The sequence below is a fragment of the Chiloscyllium punctatum genome, chromosome 16 (genome assembly GCF_047496795.1).
Source record: "Chiloscyllium punctatum isolate Juve2018m chromosome 16, sChiPun1.3, whole genome shotgun sequence".
NCBI classification, from domain to species: domain Eukaryota; kingdom Metazoa; phylum Chordata; class Chondrichthyes; order Orectolobiformes; family Hemiscylliidae; genus Chiloscyllium; species Chiloscyllium punctatum.
The window spans coordinates 6,458,422-6,474,543 of NC_092754.1; the positions used below are offsets into that span (position 1 = coordinate 6,458,422).

General features: G+C 43.8%; 1 protein-coding gene across 6 annotated transcripts in view; it reads right to left on the reverse strand.

The window, feature by feature from the left end:
• pik3cd (phosphatidylinositol-4,5-bisphosphate 3-kinase, catalytic subunit delta) overlaps positions 1–15,140 on the reverse strand; it is a 228,672-nt gene extending 213,532 nt beyond the window's left edge. For 3 of the 6 annotated variants that reach the window (XM_072586124.1, XM_072586123.1, XM_072586122.1), the window contains exons 1-2: positions 14,958–15,137; positions 14,625–14,692 (exon numbers count right to left, since the gene is read on the reverse strand). The gene's annotated coding sequence lies outside the window, so the exon portion shown is untranslated. Of the gene's footprint in view, positions 1–14,624; positions 14,693–14,925 lie in introns of all 6 variants that reach the window. The other 3 variants (XR_011962673.1, XM_072586126.1, XM_072586125.1) reach the window with 3 other exon arrangements.
• Between the last annotated feature and the right edge of the window lie 982 nt (positions 15,141–16,122).

Below are 16,122 nucleotides of genomic sequence, written 5' to 3' on the forward strand. Positions count from 1 at the left end.
AACATCTGGATAGGAATAAAGTGATCAAGGATAGTCAGCATGGTTTTGTGAAGGGCAGGTCGTGGCTCACAAACCTTACTGAATTCTTTGAGAAGATGACTAAGGAGGTGGACCAGGGTAAAGCGGTAGATGTGGTGTATATGGATTTTAGTAAGGCGTTTGATAAGGTTCTCCATGGTAGGCTACTGCAAAAAATATGGAGGTATGGCATTGAGGGTGAGTTGGAGGTTTGGATTAGGAATTGGCTGGCTGGAAGAAGACAGAGGGTAGTAGTTGATGGTAAAGGTTCATCTTGGAGTGCAGTTACTAGCGGTGTTCCATAAGGATCTGTTTTGGGACCATCGCTGTTTGTCATTTTTATAAATGACCTGGAGGAGGGGCTAGAAGGTTGGGTGAGCAAGTTTGCGGATGATACGAAAGTCGGTGGAGTTGTTGACAGTGAGGAAGGATGTGGCAGGTTACAGCGGGATGTAGATAAGCTGCAGAGCTGGGCAGAAAGGTGGCAAATGGAGTTCAATGTAGATAAGTGTGAAGTCATTCACTTTGGTAAGAGTAACAAGAAGATGGGGTACTGGGCTAATGGTCGGATACTTGGTAGTGTGGGTGAGCAGAGGGATCTTGGTGTCCATGTAAACAGATCTCTGAAAGTTGCCACCCAGGTAAATAGTGCTGTGAAGAAGGCATATGGCATACTGGCTTTTATTGGTAGAGGAATTGAGTTCCGGAGTCCTGAGGTCATGTTGCAGTTGTATAAGACTCTGGTGCGGCCGCATCTGAAGTATTCTGTGTGGTTTTGGTCGCCATACTATAGGAAGGATGTGGAGGCACTGGAACGGGTGCAGAGGAGGTTGACCAGGATGTTGCCTGGTACGGTAGGAAGATCGTATGAGGAAAGGCTGAGGCACTTGGGGCTGTGTTCATTGGAGAAAAGAAGATTTAGGGGTGACTTGATAGAGGTGAAAAAGATGATTAGGGGTTTAGATAGGGTTGACAGTGAGAACCTTTTTCCACGTATGGAGTCAGCTATTACGAGGGGGCATAGCTTTAAATTAAGGGGTGGTAGGTATAGGACAGATGTTAGGGGTAGATTCTTTACTCAGCGAGTCGTGAGTTCATGGAATGCCCTGCCAGTAGCAATGGTGGACTCTCCCTCTTTATGGGCATTTAAACGGGCATTGGATAGACATATGGAGGATAGTGGGCTAGTGTAGGTTAGGTGGGGTTGGATCGGCGCAACATCGAGGGCCAAAGGGCCTGTACTGCGCTGTATTTTTCTATGTTCTATGTTCTATGTTGACTTTAAACCTTTTACATTTCTGGTTACTTTGATGCAAACAACAAAGTACTGAAGGAGAGCTCTCTGCAAAAGTCTCAGAGAAACATCATTAGTCAGCTTAAATTGTTACCAGATTAACTTGCAATTTAACTGAAATTGCTTACTCAGGGAACAAAGTAAAACTAGAAAAAGCAAGTCAGAAAAACCCTCTGCGCAAGATGCTGATAACGGTGTTTAAGAATCATCCAAACAGTCAAAAGGTCATCAGAAGGATGTAAACACAGACTGGAACACTTTTATGGTATCTGCACATTAAATGAACCAGGTTTTCAAAAAAGACAAATAAGTTGATACTTCTGAATTATCCCAAGCATGCTACTTCTCAAAGTAAGGCTTAAAGTACTTAATAAGGAGGTTGCTAGTTCAGGTTTGATCAAAAGTTTGTTTTTTCTTTCCAAAAAATATTCAAAGTTACTGAGAAATGTCTGGGCCTCAATGGTAACCATAATAAAACACTTCATCCCCAACCCTTCCCCCACCCCGGTAAACATCATAACAAAAAAAATGGAACCTATCTTTAAACAGCACTTTCCACATCATTAGGACTCCACAGAGCATATAACAGTTAATTAAATACTTTCAAAACACTACTATAATATCAGCGATTGCAACAGCCAATTTGTAAATGACAATTTCAAACAAATAGGAGCAGCGGTAGGCCATTCAGCTCACCAAGCCTGCTCCACCACTCAATGAGATCATGGCTGGTCTGATCATCCTCAACTCTACTTTCCTGCTTTTTCCCCATAACCCTTCGATTGCCGGCCCCAGTCTCAGCAGCCCACTATGCTAAAGAATTCCACAGATTCTCTACTTCCTGAGAGAAGGGATTCCTCCTCATCTCTGTCTCAACAGGGCCAGCCCTTACTCTGATATTACGCCTAGACCTTCCCAACAGGGGGAACAATATCTTGGCACTTGGCCTGGGAAGACCCCTGAGATTCTTGTACTTTGCACTAAAGATGCCTCTCAATCATCTAAGTCTAATGGGCACAAACCCAGATGACTCAACCTCACCTCATCAGGACGTCTCTCAAAATCAGGTATCAACGTAGTCAACCTTCCCTGGATTGTCTCCCATGCCAATTCCTTAGAGAAAGGGACCAATGAGATGAATGATCAGCTTGTTTGCTGTGACTAATATTGGTGAAGGAAGGAGTGTTGGCCAAGGCATCAGAAGGACTCCCCTGATCTTTCCCAATTGGCGTCATCGGATTTTATATCCATCTGAAGAACCTCAGTTTAACGTCTAATCCGGGAGTGTTCCAGTACAGCTGAGCTCACCATAAAGCCTGCTCTTTACTCAACTCCATCAGGAGATACAGGCGAGTGATCCGAGGCAGAGTTCCTTCCTAACTTTGTCGAAAAGTTTCTTTTTATGTACTTTTGTTTTTACTTGGCTTAGTTCTCCCCTTGCCTGCTGATATATGAGTTTTATTTTGAATTGATCATGTGCTGAAAAAGCAGTGTTGCAGGGAACAACTTTTACCAGAATTAGGAAGTTATTGACCGATAGAAATCAATTAGAATGTATTAGAATACAAAGCTCCAAAGCAGGAAGGAAAGTTGAAATGCAGTAGCGGCCAAATATGTTGTACTGGTGTTTCATTTTGTTTTACAAAGGAGATAGTGTTCCTGTGGGACTCACAGCTACATGAAAGTTGAAATTGCCATTGTCCTACTGGCCATGTGGCTGCTCTCTCATTAGAGAGAGAGATGACTGATGGTGATTTAATCCCAGGGTCACCATGCCTCAGGTGAAGGGAGAAGTTGAGGAGAGTCCTTCATGATAACCTCAGTCAGAGTGAGAATTGAACCCACATTGATGGCATCACTCTGCATCTTAAACCAGCCAACTACATTACAGAGTACATTATCCTTCAAATTCCTCATTTCCCTGCTCCAGGTATAACTCACACTTTAAAACACCATCAGCATGGCCAAATCAAATGTGAAACTTCTTTTAATTCTTATTTTAATAAAACCAGAGTCCTGAAACCAAACAGGATTGCCTGAACTGAAAGTGACTTTATGTGAAGCAGTGGGAGGTCTAATTTAAAAGTTTCAGGTGATCAACATTTCAAAACCCGGGGACAATCAGAACTGCAAAAAATCTCTGCCAGCATCACGAGAAGCAACAGGGGTGTGTTTTACACTAGAATAAAATTTTACATTTTTAAAATGTTTATTTCTTTTGCAATGAACAGAACGTAAAGAGGGAGCAGAACATCCTTTTAATTGCCTTGATAAAAAAAACTAGCTCAACTCATTAATTATCTGATTTTCTGGAGAATAAGCTAAGTCGCTGTTTCCCGGATCTATCCTCTGTACGTCAGAGTACTTGGCAGTGGCCACTAATTTCAACTGAATATTTATGATCAAAATTTCTTCATTACTGTTCATTATTCATTCCCTCTCTTACTTTGACTGTATCTCATGAAGAATAAATACAATGCAGTCAACTGGTGGAACACAAATCAATCCAGGCAAAACACAGACTGACTTTTAACAATTAAATTTGCATTAAAAGAAAATTATTTTCTTTAACTGCTTAAATTCATTGTCTTTATTCCAAATAAGTGGAAAAACCGCCTCAACTTTGATTTAGCCTGAAGTTATACCTTTGTTAACAGAAATATATTTGCAACTTAACCTCTCTAAGTCAAACCATTCTTAAAAATCAGTTGAACGAGCAAATCCCAACATATAGATGAAACTTAATAATGATTTAATTACAGAAACATACTTTATAACTGGTTTGTTTTCACTCTTCTTGAGAGCGTTAAATATATTCTTGAAACAGTTAAGGAAAAGGATACCATTCATATAGAGGTAGGCAAATTCAAAATATCTCAGTTTGATTTCAAGTATTCATGTTTCAGACACCAGACAGATGATCAGATAAGATAATCACTTATTTTTCTGTGTGGTAACTTGATCTTTTTTTCTCATTATTTCAAGGTGCTGAAGTGTACAAAACCTATGTCCCAGTTACACCTTCCATTGGTAGTATAGAATCATAGAATCCCTACAGTGTAGAAACAGACTATTTGGCCCAACAAGTCCACACCTACCCTCCAAAGAATATCCCACATCAACATTTTACCCTTGACTAATGCACCTAACCTACACATCCCTGAACACTAGGGACAATTTAGCATGGCCAATTCATCTAACCTGCAAATCTTCGGACTGTGGGAGGAAACTGGAGCACCTGGAGGAACCCCACGCAGACACAGGGAGAATGTGCAAACTCCACACGGACAGTTGCCTGAGGCTGGAATCAAACCCGGGTCCGTGCAAACTTCTGACCACTGTGCCACCCGTTATATTTTGTTGTATAGGATGTGGGCACAGTTATAATATTTAAAGGACACCTGGCTAAGTACATGAATAGGAAAGGTTCAGAGGGATATGGGCCAGGAGCGGGCAGGTGGGACTAATTGAGTTTGGGATTATGTTCGACATGGGCTCATTAGATTGAAGGGTTTATTTCCATGCTGTATGACTCTACGACTGATTAGGGCTTCCAAACCTATTTCTTTGATGTAAAAAGAGGTTCCAAACTACATCCCAACCTTCAGTCACTATTATGTAGGCAAGGCCAGCAGTTAGCTTTTAGAATGACAAGATCCAGTGATGAACCTTTACTGCAGCATTCATTATTCTCTGGATGTATCTCTTCCTAAGCCAGGAGAACACAGCTGAACTCAGCTGGTGGGAAACATTGCACAGTGAGATATTAAGAACACAAGATGTGAAAGAAATGTTACTGATTTGCCTGTAAGTGATGCTATCTACTGCTGTCAAACAATAACAATACCAAAAGTCTGTTTTTACATCTGTATTATATGGAATGGGGTTGATTAAAGATTTTGATAATTTTACTGACTCACTCGCTCATGGTTTGGTTTAAGAGATTGTCTCTCTCACCTTGAGGGGAGATGGTGGCAGTACGATAAGGTCAATAGCCGAGTTGTTTAGAAACTCAGGTTAATACCTTTGGAGAAATGGGTTCAAACACCATCAGGGCAACTTGTGGAATTTATATTTATATTTATATTCAATTTCCTGAAAGCTAGCCTCAGGAATGTTAACCATGAAACTACCATTAAATGCACATCTTCTGTGCCTGTTGCTCTCGATGTGCCCTGTGACTGACCACTTCAACTCCCCCTCCCACTCTGTGAAGGACATGCAAGTCCTGGGCCTCCTCTGCTGCCAAATCCAAGCCACCGCCAACTGGAGGAAGAATGCCTCATATTCGGCCTTGGGACCCTTCAACCACATTGACTTCAATAGTTTCCAAATCTCCCCTCTCCTCCCCCCACCTCACCCCAGATCCAACCCTCCAACTCGGCACTGCCCTCTTGACCTGTCCTACCTGTCCATCTTTCTTCCTACCTACCTATTCGCTCCACCTCCCCACAAACCTATCACAATTACTCCCCACCTGCATCCACCGACTGCCTTCCCAGCTACCTCACCCACAGCCCCAGCCCCACCTTCATTTATCTCTCATCCCCCTTCCCTCTCCACATTCCTAATTAAGGGCTTATGCCCGAAATGTCAACTCTTCTGCTCCTTGCATGCCGCTTTCCAAGCACCACACATACAGAGTCATCGAGATGTACAGTATGGAAACAGACCCTTTGGTCTAACCAGTCCATGCTGACCAGATATCCCAACCCAATCTAGTCCCACCTGCCAGCACCCGGCCCATATCCTTCCAAACCTTCCTATTCATATACCCAGGAGAAAGTGAGGACTGCAGATGCTGGAGATCAGAGCTGAAAATGTGTTGCTGGAAAAGCGCAGCAGGTCAGGCAGCATCCAACGAACAGGAGAATCGACGTTTCGGGCATCAGCCCTTCTTCAGGAATGAGGAAAGTGTGCCAAGCAGGCTAAGATAAAAGGTAGGGAGGAGGGACTTGGGGGAGGGGCGTTGGAAATGCGATAGGTGGAAGGAGGTTAAGGTGAGGGTGATAGGCCAGAGTGGGGGTGGGGGCGGAGAGGTCAGGAAGAAGATTGCAGGTTAGGAAGGTGGTGCTGAGTTCGAGGGTTGGGACTGAGACAAGGTGGGGGGAGGGGAAATGAGGAAACTGGAGAAATCTGAGTTCATCCCTTGTGGTTGGAGGGTTCCTAGGCGGAAGATGAGGCCCTCTTCCTCCAGCCATCGTGTTGCTATGGTCTGGCGATGGAGGAGTCCAAGGACCTGCATATCCTTGGACTCCGCCGCATCTGATCTCAGGAGGACCAGTTCCAATACCGTACATCCCAGATGGCCTCCTTCTTCAAGGACCGCAATTTCCCCCCAGCCGTGATCGACGATGCCCTCCACCGCATTTCTCCACATCCCGCTTCTCCGCCCTTGAGCCCCGCCCCTCCAATCGCCACCAGGACAGAACCCCACTGGTCCTCACCTACCACCCCACCAACCTCCACATACATCGTATCATCCGTCGTCATTTCCGCCACCTCCAAACGGACCCCACCACCAGGGATATATTTCCCTCCCCTCCCCTATCAACGTTCCGAAAAGACCACTCCCTCCGTGACTCCCTTGTCAGGTCCACACCCCCCCCACCAACCCAACCTCCACTCCCGGCACCTTCCCCTGCAACCGCAAGAAATGCAAAACTTGCGCCCACACCTCCCCCCCTTACTTCCCTCCAAGGCCCCAAGGGATCCTTCCATATCCGCCACAAAATCACCTGCACCTCCACACACATCATTTACTGCATCCGCTGCACCCGATGTGGCCTCCTCTATATTGGGGAGACAGGCCGCCTACTTGCGGAACGTTTCAGAGAACACCTCTGGGACACCCGGACCAACCAACCCAACCGCCCCATGGCTCAACACTGCAACTCCCCCTCCCACTCCACCAAGGACATTCAGGTCCTTGGACTTCTCCATCGCAAGGCCATAGCGACACGATGGCTGGAGGAAGAGGGCCTCATCTTTCTGATAGGAAGGAGACAAGAATTGCATACAATATTCCAACAGTGGCCTAACCAATGTCCTGTACAGCTGCAACATGACCTCCCAACTCCTGTACTCAATACTCTGATCAATAAAGGAGAGCATACAAAACGCCTTCTTCACTATCCTATCTACCCGCGACTCCACTTTCATGGAGCTATGAACCTGCACTCCAAGGTCTCTTTGTTCAGCAACACTCTCTAGGACCTTACCATTAAGTGTATAAGTCCTGCTAAGATTTGCTTTCCCAAAATGCAGCACCTCGCATTTATCTGAATTAAACTCCATCTGGCATTTCTCAGCCCATTGGCCCATCTGGTCAAGATCCTGTTATAATCTGAGGTAACCTTCTTCTCTCTCCACCACACCTCCAATTTTGGTGTCATCTGCAAACTTACAAACTGTACCTCTTATGCTCGCATCCAAATCATTTACATAAATGACAATACTTTGAGGACCCAGCACTGATCCTTGTGGCAATCCACTGGTCACAGGCCTCCAGTCTGAAAAACAACCCTCCACCACCACCCTCTGTCTTCTACCTTTGAGCCAGTTCTGTATCTAAATGGCTAGTTCTCCCTGTATTCTATGAGCTCTAACCTTGCCAACCAGTCTCCCAAGGGAACTTTGTCGAATGCCTTACTGAAGTTTATATAGATCCATCTAGTCCATAAAGGGCTCATGCCCGAAACGTCAATTCTCCTGCTCCTCTCCTCCAAGTCCCTCCTCCCTACCTTTTATCTCAGCCTGCTGGACACACTTCCCTCATTCCTGAAGAATAGCTCATGCCCAAAACGTCGATTCTCCTGCTCCTTGGATGCTGCCAGCTCTGATCTCCAGCATCTGCAGTCCTCACTTTCTCCTCTATAAAGATCACATCTACTTCATTACTTCTTCAAAAAACTCAAACAAATTTGTGAGACATGATTTCCCATGCACAAAGCCATGTTGACTATCCCTAATCAGTCCTTGCCTTTCCAAATACATGTACGTCCTGTCCCTCAGGATTCCCTCCAACAACTTGCCCACCACCAACGTCAGGCTCACTGGTCTATAGTTCCCTGGCTTGTCCTTACCTCCCTTCTTAAACAGTGGCACCACGTTAGCCGACCTCCAGTCTTCCGGTACCTCACCTGTGACTATTGATTATATAAATATCTTAGCAAGAGGCACACTTTTCGACTCTGACTCTCCAGCATCTGCAGTCCTCACTTTCTCCTAGTGTTTGTTGTTTGTCAATTTGGACATTTTGACAATTTGATAGTGAGTTTAAAAAGAAAAAAGGTTGATTTCTTCCCCTGTGTGGTGCAGGTTTCTAGGCAGGGAAACGATCCAAAGGGGAAAGTGGAAATTGAATTATTTTGCTGCAATGTAGCTTTATAATAAAACCTTTGTAAATCTCAAGTCATTTCCTGCCTAATTCATCACATGAATAGTGATGTATAAAACAATACTAACCCATTTTCTTTATATTTCAATTTTTTTAAGAGAAACATAGATAATCAAACATTTATTTGCAGCTTGCAAAAGGCATCAAGTTTTGGAGTTTTTGTATAGTTGCAGCATAGTAAGGGGAGACAGTTGCCCATTGGTATTATCATTAGACTAGTAATCCAGAAACTCAGTTAATGGTCTGGGACCTAGGTTCAAATCTTGTCATTGTGGAATTTGAATTCATTTTTTTTAAATGTCTGGAATTAGGAGCCTAATGATGACCAAGAATTGATAGTTGGCAAAACACACCTGGTTCACTAATGTCATGTAAAATCTGCCATCCTTACATGATCTGGCCTACATGTGATTCCAGACCCACAGCAATGTGGTTGACTCTCAACTACCCTCTGAAATGGCTGAGCAAGCCACTCAATTCTCAAAGGCATCTAGGGACAGGTAATAAATGCCGGCCATCCAGCGATGCCCATGTCCCCTAATGAATTAAAACTAAAATGTAACGTTTACAATAGAAATAGTCATTTATAATGCAGAGCTTCAGTATTTCTGTAAAGAGGCACATTTTGTCTAAATTTTACATCTTGCATTCATTTGCACATTCACAATTACACAAATGTAAATTGGAACAACATTTTATACTGAATGAGCAGGGAATGATGATAGGTTGGCAAGTGAACTCTGGTTAGTAGAGGTATTGCAAGGGAGAACACACCAGTAAGATGGTGACTGATAGTTAACTGCAAAACTTTATTTAAATTTAAACCAAGCATGTTTATTCTAATTGGCTAAGACATTGCCATGAGGAGTGATCCACTGAATGGCTGATACCTACTTTGTTGAGTTGAAACAGGTGCAATGTGTGTACATGTTCTTTCGGTTTCCAATGAACAGGGCCCTGTGTATCAATATATTTAGCTTCCAGTACGCAGAAGCATATAATTCATAATATTATTGTATTATTTTTGCAACATGGTCCTCATTACATTTACTTCTTGAAATGTAATTATACAATATTCCTCCTGAAATCTCTGAAAAAGAACCAAGACTTTATGAAACAAACCCAAAATGGATCAGTAAACATTCTGAACATAAACGTGTTAAAGGTTAACAATGTTGTACCGAAGGAATCTATACAAGAGAGTGTTGCGTTTGACTGTGACAATCAAGTGTAGAAACAATTCTCCAAATATATCACAAATTAATAAAATAATTTTCAGATCTGAAGTTGAAGGGGTTTAAGAGCCTCACTGCAATTGGCTCAATAATGGGATCCTACCTTATATATCTATCTAAATCCAATAACCTAATCTATACCACATTGTTTTGAGGAGCATGGACAGATTAAACACTTAGTTTCAAATATCAGATGATGCTTAGTTTGCCCAAGTAGTTAAAAATAATCTTTGCCGTTTTCAGAACAATGTCAGATGGTGAAAAAAATTTGTTAAGCATATCAACCAAATGAAATAAAACTCCATAGATCTCCCAGACCTTAGGGCTGCTCATCAGAGAGATGACTGGTGGTGCTTTAACCTGGGGGTCACCATGCCTCAGGCGAGGGAAGAGGTTGAGAAGAAGAGTCCTTCATGGTAACCTCAGCTGGTATGGGAATTGAGCCCATGCTGTTGGCATCACTATCCATTGCAAAAGAGCTGTCCAGTCAACTGAGCTAACCAACCCCCTTCTATTGGATGCTTAAAAGGATGAGTTTGCTATCAACATCATACTTTATATTTTTTTTATATACTTTCATGTGACAAAGCCATTGCTGGCAAGTCCAGAATTTATTGTCCATCCCTAATTGCCCTTGAACTGAGAGATTTGCCAGACCTTGGCAGAGGGCAGTTATGGGCCGATCACATTGTTGTTTGGCCTGGAGTCACTTATACACCTGGTAAGGACAGCAGATATCCTTTGCAAAAGGGCATTTGAGAACATGATGGGTTTTTCTTTTACAATAATTGATTATAATTGTCATGGTCACCTATACTGAGATTACCTTTCAATTCCAGACTTGATCAGTTGGATTTAAATTCTAGGAAATTTGCCATCCTAACCTGGTCTGACTCCAGACTCACAGCAACATGGTTGACTTTTACCTGCCTTCAATTCTGATGAAGGGCTTTTGGAAAATCCACTATGTCGATTTTCCTGCTCCTCGGATGTTGCCTGCCCTGCTGTGCTTTACTAGCACCACTCTAATCTAGCCTCTTATCTGCTCTCTGAGCAATTATGGATGGTCAATGAATGATGAGTCAGCCAGCAATGCCAGAAATGAACAACAAAAACAAATTGTGGATTTTTTACAACCCTAATAAACTATCTTGTAATGGTCCTCCAGGAAGCAGAAATGTATAGTTTTCCCTTGAAGACAAACAATCAATCATACCACTGGGCACATCTCTTTAAAAAGCAATATGAGCAACAAGATTCTAACACTATTTACATAAAACCATTATGTTTTGTAACTATTTATGGTGCTTTGCTTTAATATGGGAGTACTGCACACTGCGGAATACACTGATACAATCCCAAGGGCCTGTTTAATGAAATGCTCCCTTCTATAATAAAGCATTAACAAGAAAACAGGAATAATTCTAAACTTCACTTGAATATAATTTCTGCACCCAGGGAATGAAGGAACAAGAGTCTGTGAAAGGAGCCTGAACAGAAGCCAAACAGCTGTAGAAGCTTTCCTTTGAAGCCTAGTATTTTGAGGAAGGAGGTAAGACATAAGAGCCAAAGTAATGATTCAGCCCATCAAGTCTACCTGAACATTCAATAAGATCATGGCTGATCTGATAACCAATTCCACCCAACCCTTGATTCCCTTACTGAATACAAATCGATCACAATCCAGTCCTCTGTAGTAAAAAATTCCACAGATTCACAGCCCTGTGAGAGAGAATTGCTCCTTATCTCCTTCTTAGACGTGTCACTCCGTATTTTGATGTTATGCCAAAGGGAGCCTACATTCTCCCAACAGCACACCCTCTAACCTCTTCCCCAGTCACCGAGGCCCATTCACAACAGCGATCTCCAGAACCAGAAGGCAATACTACAATCGGTATTCTGACTCTGATCGCCATGCGCACACAGAACACAGTGCTGCTTACAGAGAACATCACCTACAACCTCCCTGCATCTACACTGTGAGCATCTCACATCACCCTCTACCTCCCTGCATCTACACTGTGAATATCTCACATCACCCTCTACCTCCCTGCATCTACCCGGTGAATATCTCACATCACCCTCTACCTCTCTGCATCTACCCTGTGAATATCACACATCACCCTCTACCTCCCTGCATCTACCCTGTGAATATCTCACATCACCCGCAACCTCTCTGCATCTACCCTGTGAATATCTCACATCACCAACAATCTCTCTGCATCTACTCTGTGAATATCTCACATCACCAACAACCTCCCTGCATCTACCCTGTGAATATCTCACATCACCCTCTACCTCCCTGCATCTACCCTGTGAGCATCTCGCATCACCCTTTACCTCCCTGCATCTACCCTGTGAAGTCCTTTAAGAGTTTGAGGAAGGGTCACTCAACCTGAAACATGAACTCTGATTTCCCTCCAGAGATGTCGCCAGCAATTTCTGTTTTTGTTTCTGATTTACAGCATCTGCAGTTTTCAGATTTTGTTCCCTTTAAGAATCTTGTAAGTTTCAATTAAATCACCTTTCATTTTTCTATATCCTAATGAACACAGACCCAATGTAGTCAACCTCTCCTCATAGAAGAAGTAACAAAGAGGATTGATGAGGGCAGAGCAGTAGATGTGATCTATATGGACTTCAGTAAGGCATTCATCAAAGTTCCCCATGGGAGACTGATTAGCAAGGTTAGATCTAATGGAATACAGGGAGAACTGGTCAATTTGATACAGAACTGGCTCAAAGGTAGAAGACAGAGGGTGGTGGTGGATGGTTGTTTTTCAGACTGGAGGCCTGTGACCAGTGAAGTGCCACAAGGTTCAGTGCTGGGCCCTCCACTTTTTGACATTTACATAAATGATTTGGATGCGATCATAAGAGGTACAGTTAGTAAGTTTGCAGATGATACCAAAATTGGAGGTGTAGTGGACAGCAAAGAGGGATATCTCAGATTACAACAGGATCTGGACCAGTTGGGCCAATGGGCTGAGAAGTGGCAGATGGAGTTTAATTCAGATAAATGCGAGGTGCTGCACTTTGGGAAAGCAAATCTTACACTTAATGGTAAGGTCCTAGGGAGTGTTGCTGAACAAAGAGACCTTGGAATGCAGGTTCATAGCTCCATGAAAGTGGAGTCACAGGTAGATCGGATAGTGATGAAGGTGTTTGGTATGCTTTCCTTTATTGGTCAGAGTATTGAGTACAGGAGTTGGGAGGTCATGTTGCAGCTGTACAGGACATTGGTTAGGCCACTGTTGGAATATTGCGTGCAATTCTGGTCTCCCCCCCTATCGGAAAGATGTTGTGAAACTTGAAAGGGTTCAGAAAAGATTTACAAGGATGTTGCCAGAGTTGGAGGATTTGAGTTATAGGGAGAGGCTGAACAGGCTGGGGCTGTTTTCCCTGGAGCATTGGAGGCTGAGGGGTGACCTTATAGAGGTTTACAAAATTATGAGGAGCATGGATAGGATAAATAGGCAAAGTCTTTTCCCTGGGGTCGGGGAGTTCAGAACTAGAGGGCATAGGTTTAGGGTGAGAGGGGAAAGATATAAAAGGGACCTAAATGACAACTTTTTTACGCAGAGGGTGGTGTGTGTATGGAATGAGCTGCCAGAGGACGTGGTGGAGGCTGGTATAATTGCAACATTTAAGAGGCATTTGGATGGGTATATGAATAGGAAGGGTTTGGAGGGATATGGGCCGGGTACTGGCAGGTGGGACTAGATTGGGTTGGGATATGTGGTCGGTGTGGACGGGCTGGACCGAAGGGTCTGTTTCCATGCTGTACATCTCTATGACTCTATAAGACAATCCATCCATACCCAGGATGAACCCAGTGACTTCTCTGGACTGTCTCCAATCACAGAATATCTGTCCTTAGATGAAGAGTCCTATTCACTTAGCTTCCTCTCTCTTCCTACTTGTGGGACTGAATACTGTAAACTTGACAGTACATGTTCTATATGCATTTTCATACAAGAAATTAACCTTTATACATTATTGGTGAACTATACCTTGTTATGAAATAGTTCCCTGTGCCTAGCTGATTGGATACTTTACATATAACATCCTGAGGAAACAATGTACATGATACCAGTTTAAGAGCAGAGTTTATCCAGCAAATAGCTCCCTTGGTATACTGGGAATAGAGAGTTACTCTGCTTTTTTAAAAATTATCTGTACAATTGAAGGTTAACATGTTGAAGCACTTCCCATCAGGAATTAAACAAGAGCTCCCTCATCTCATTCACCTCTAAAATAACAAAAGAAAAATATTTAAAACATGCTGTTTCGGTAAATGTGGGCCACCCCTTTGAGTGTGCGTGGATTGTTATTAAGTGTTTCTCACGAGCTTTAACACCCACCTACACACACACACACACATACATCCTTTCCAGACAGATCAAGGGTACAGTTTCTAATCCTTTTAAAATACACTGCAAACGTTCACATTCTGGAGTGAACTAATTAATTCCAAGTCAATGCTTCTGTTTTCAAATCTGTCACTGCAAGGATGATTTCAAGGCAAGATCGCATAACCCCTTTTAGTTTATACAGCAGAGCATGAGACACAGGAGATGGGTTAGGCCAGTCGGCCCTTCGATCAGGGATGCTAGCAGATACACAATGAACTAAAATGTGATCCCACCACAACAGTCCTGACTGGGTCAATACTCACTCAGTGCTCTAGACACTCCCAAGGCTGATACCATCCCATGTCCGTGCATCGGGTTTCTGACTCAGCTCCTGTTGAAGAGAGTCATTTTAAAGGAATTGTGATTCACAGAAAAATAACGTTATCCCACCAGGAAAACAACCCTTGAATATAAACGCTATTCTCTTTGTTTAATTTATGGTTAAAGTATTGATACAAAGCTAAACAGAATCAAATAGAGATTTTCTGTCAATATATGATACATTTCCACATCATGCAGGCACTGAGGGTTCTGGTACCGAGTTATTGAGGATGGACAAGCTACCAGTAAACAGAGAGAGACAGGGAGATTCCCACCTCCCAGCGAGAGCTCCAGGCACCGCTCCCCTTTCACTTTCCATTCCGGGAAACGAACCGAAAGTACATCGTCAATGCTGCCGCTTCTTCAAATAACAAATAAAAGGAATAAAGTGCAAAAAAATGGAGGTCGGTGACTTGAGAAACGGAAGTGCTGAAATGTGCAGTTCGCGTTAGTCAGCAACACAGCTCGACAGCGCCCACAGCTCAGTGTGAAAGTCAGTACTGGGCTATCCGGCTGCATCACTCACTCACTCAGTCACAGCCTGGTACACGCTATACCAGCCTCTCACAGCCTGGTACATGCTATACCAGCCTCTCACAGCCTGGTACACCCTATACCAGCCTCTCACAGCCTGGTACACTCTATACCACCCTCTCACAGCCTGGTACACCCTATACCAGCCTCCCACAGCCTGGTACTCCCTATACCAGCCTCTCACAGCCTGGTACACGCTATACCAGCCTCTCACAGCCTGGTAGACGCTATACCAGCCTCTCACAGCCTGGTACACTCTGTACCACCCTCTCACAGCCTGGTACACCCTATACCAGCCTCCCACAGCCTGGTACACCCTATACCAGCCTCCCACAGCCTGGTATCCTCTATACCACCCTCCCACAGCCTGGTACACCCTATACCAGCCTCCCACAGTCTGGTATCCTCTTCACCACTCTCCCTCAGCCTGGTACACACTATACCACCTTCCCACAACCTAGCATCCTCTATAGCACCCTCCCAGAGCCTGGTACACTCTACACCAGCCTCCCACTGCCTGGCCCACTATACCACCCTCCCACAGCCTGGTATCCTCTATACCACACTCCCACAGCCTGGTACTCTCTACACCACCTCCCACAGCCTGGTACACTCTATGCCACCCTCCCACAGCCTGGCACACACTATGCCACCCTCCCACAGCCCGGTATACTCTATACTAGCACCCCACAGCCTGATACGCTCTACACCCCTAGCTTGGTACACATCATAGCATCTTCGCAGAGGTTGATATACTATGTCCCACCCTTCCAGAGCCTTACATACTTCATATGCAACCAATTTTAACTCTCATCAATGACCTTCCTAGGTCAGGGTTGGAGATGTTCAGTACCAGTTACAACTCCTCCAATACTGAAGCAGTATGTGTTCAATGCAACAAGACCT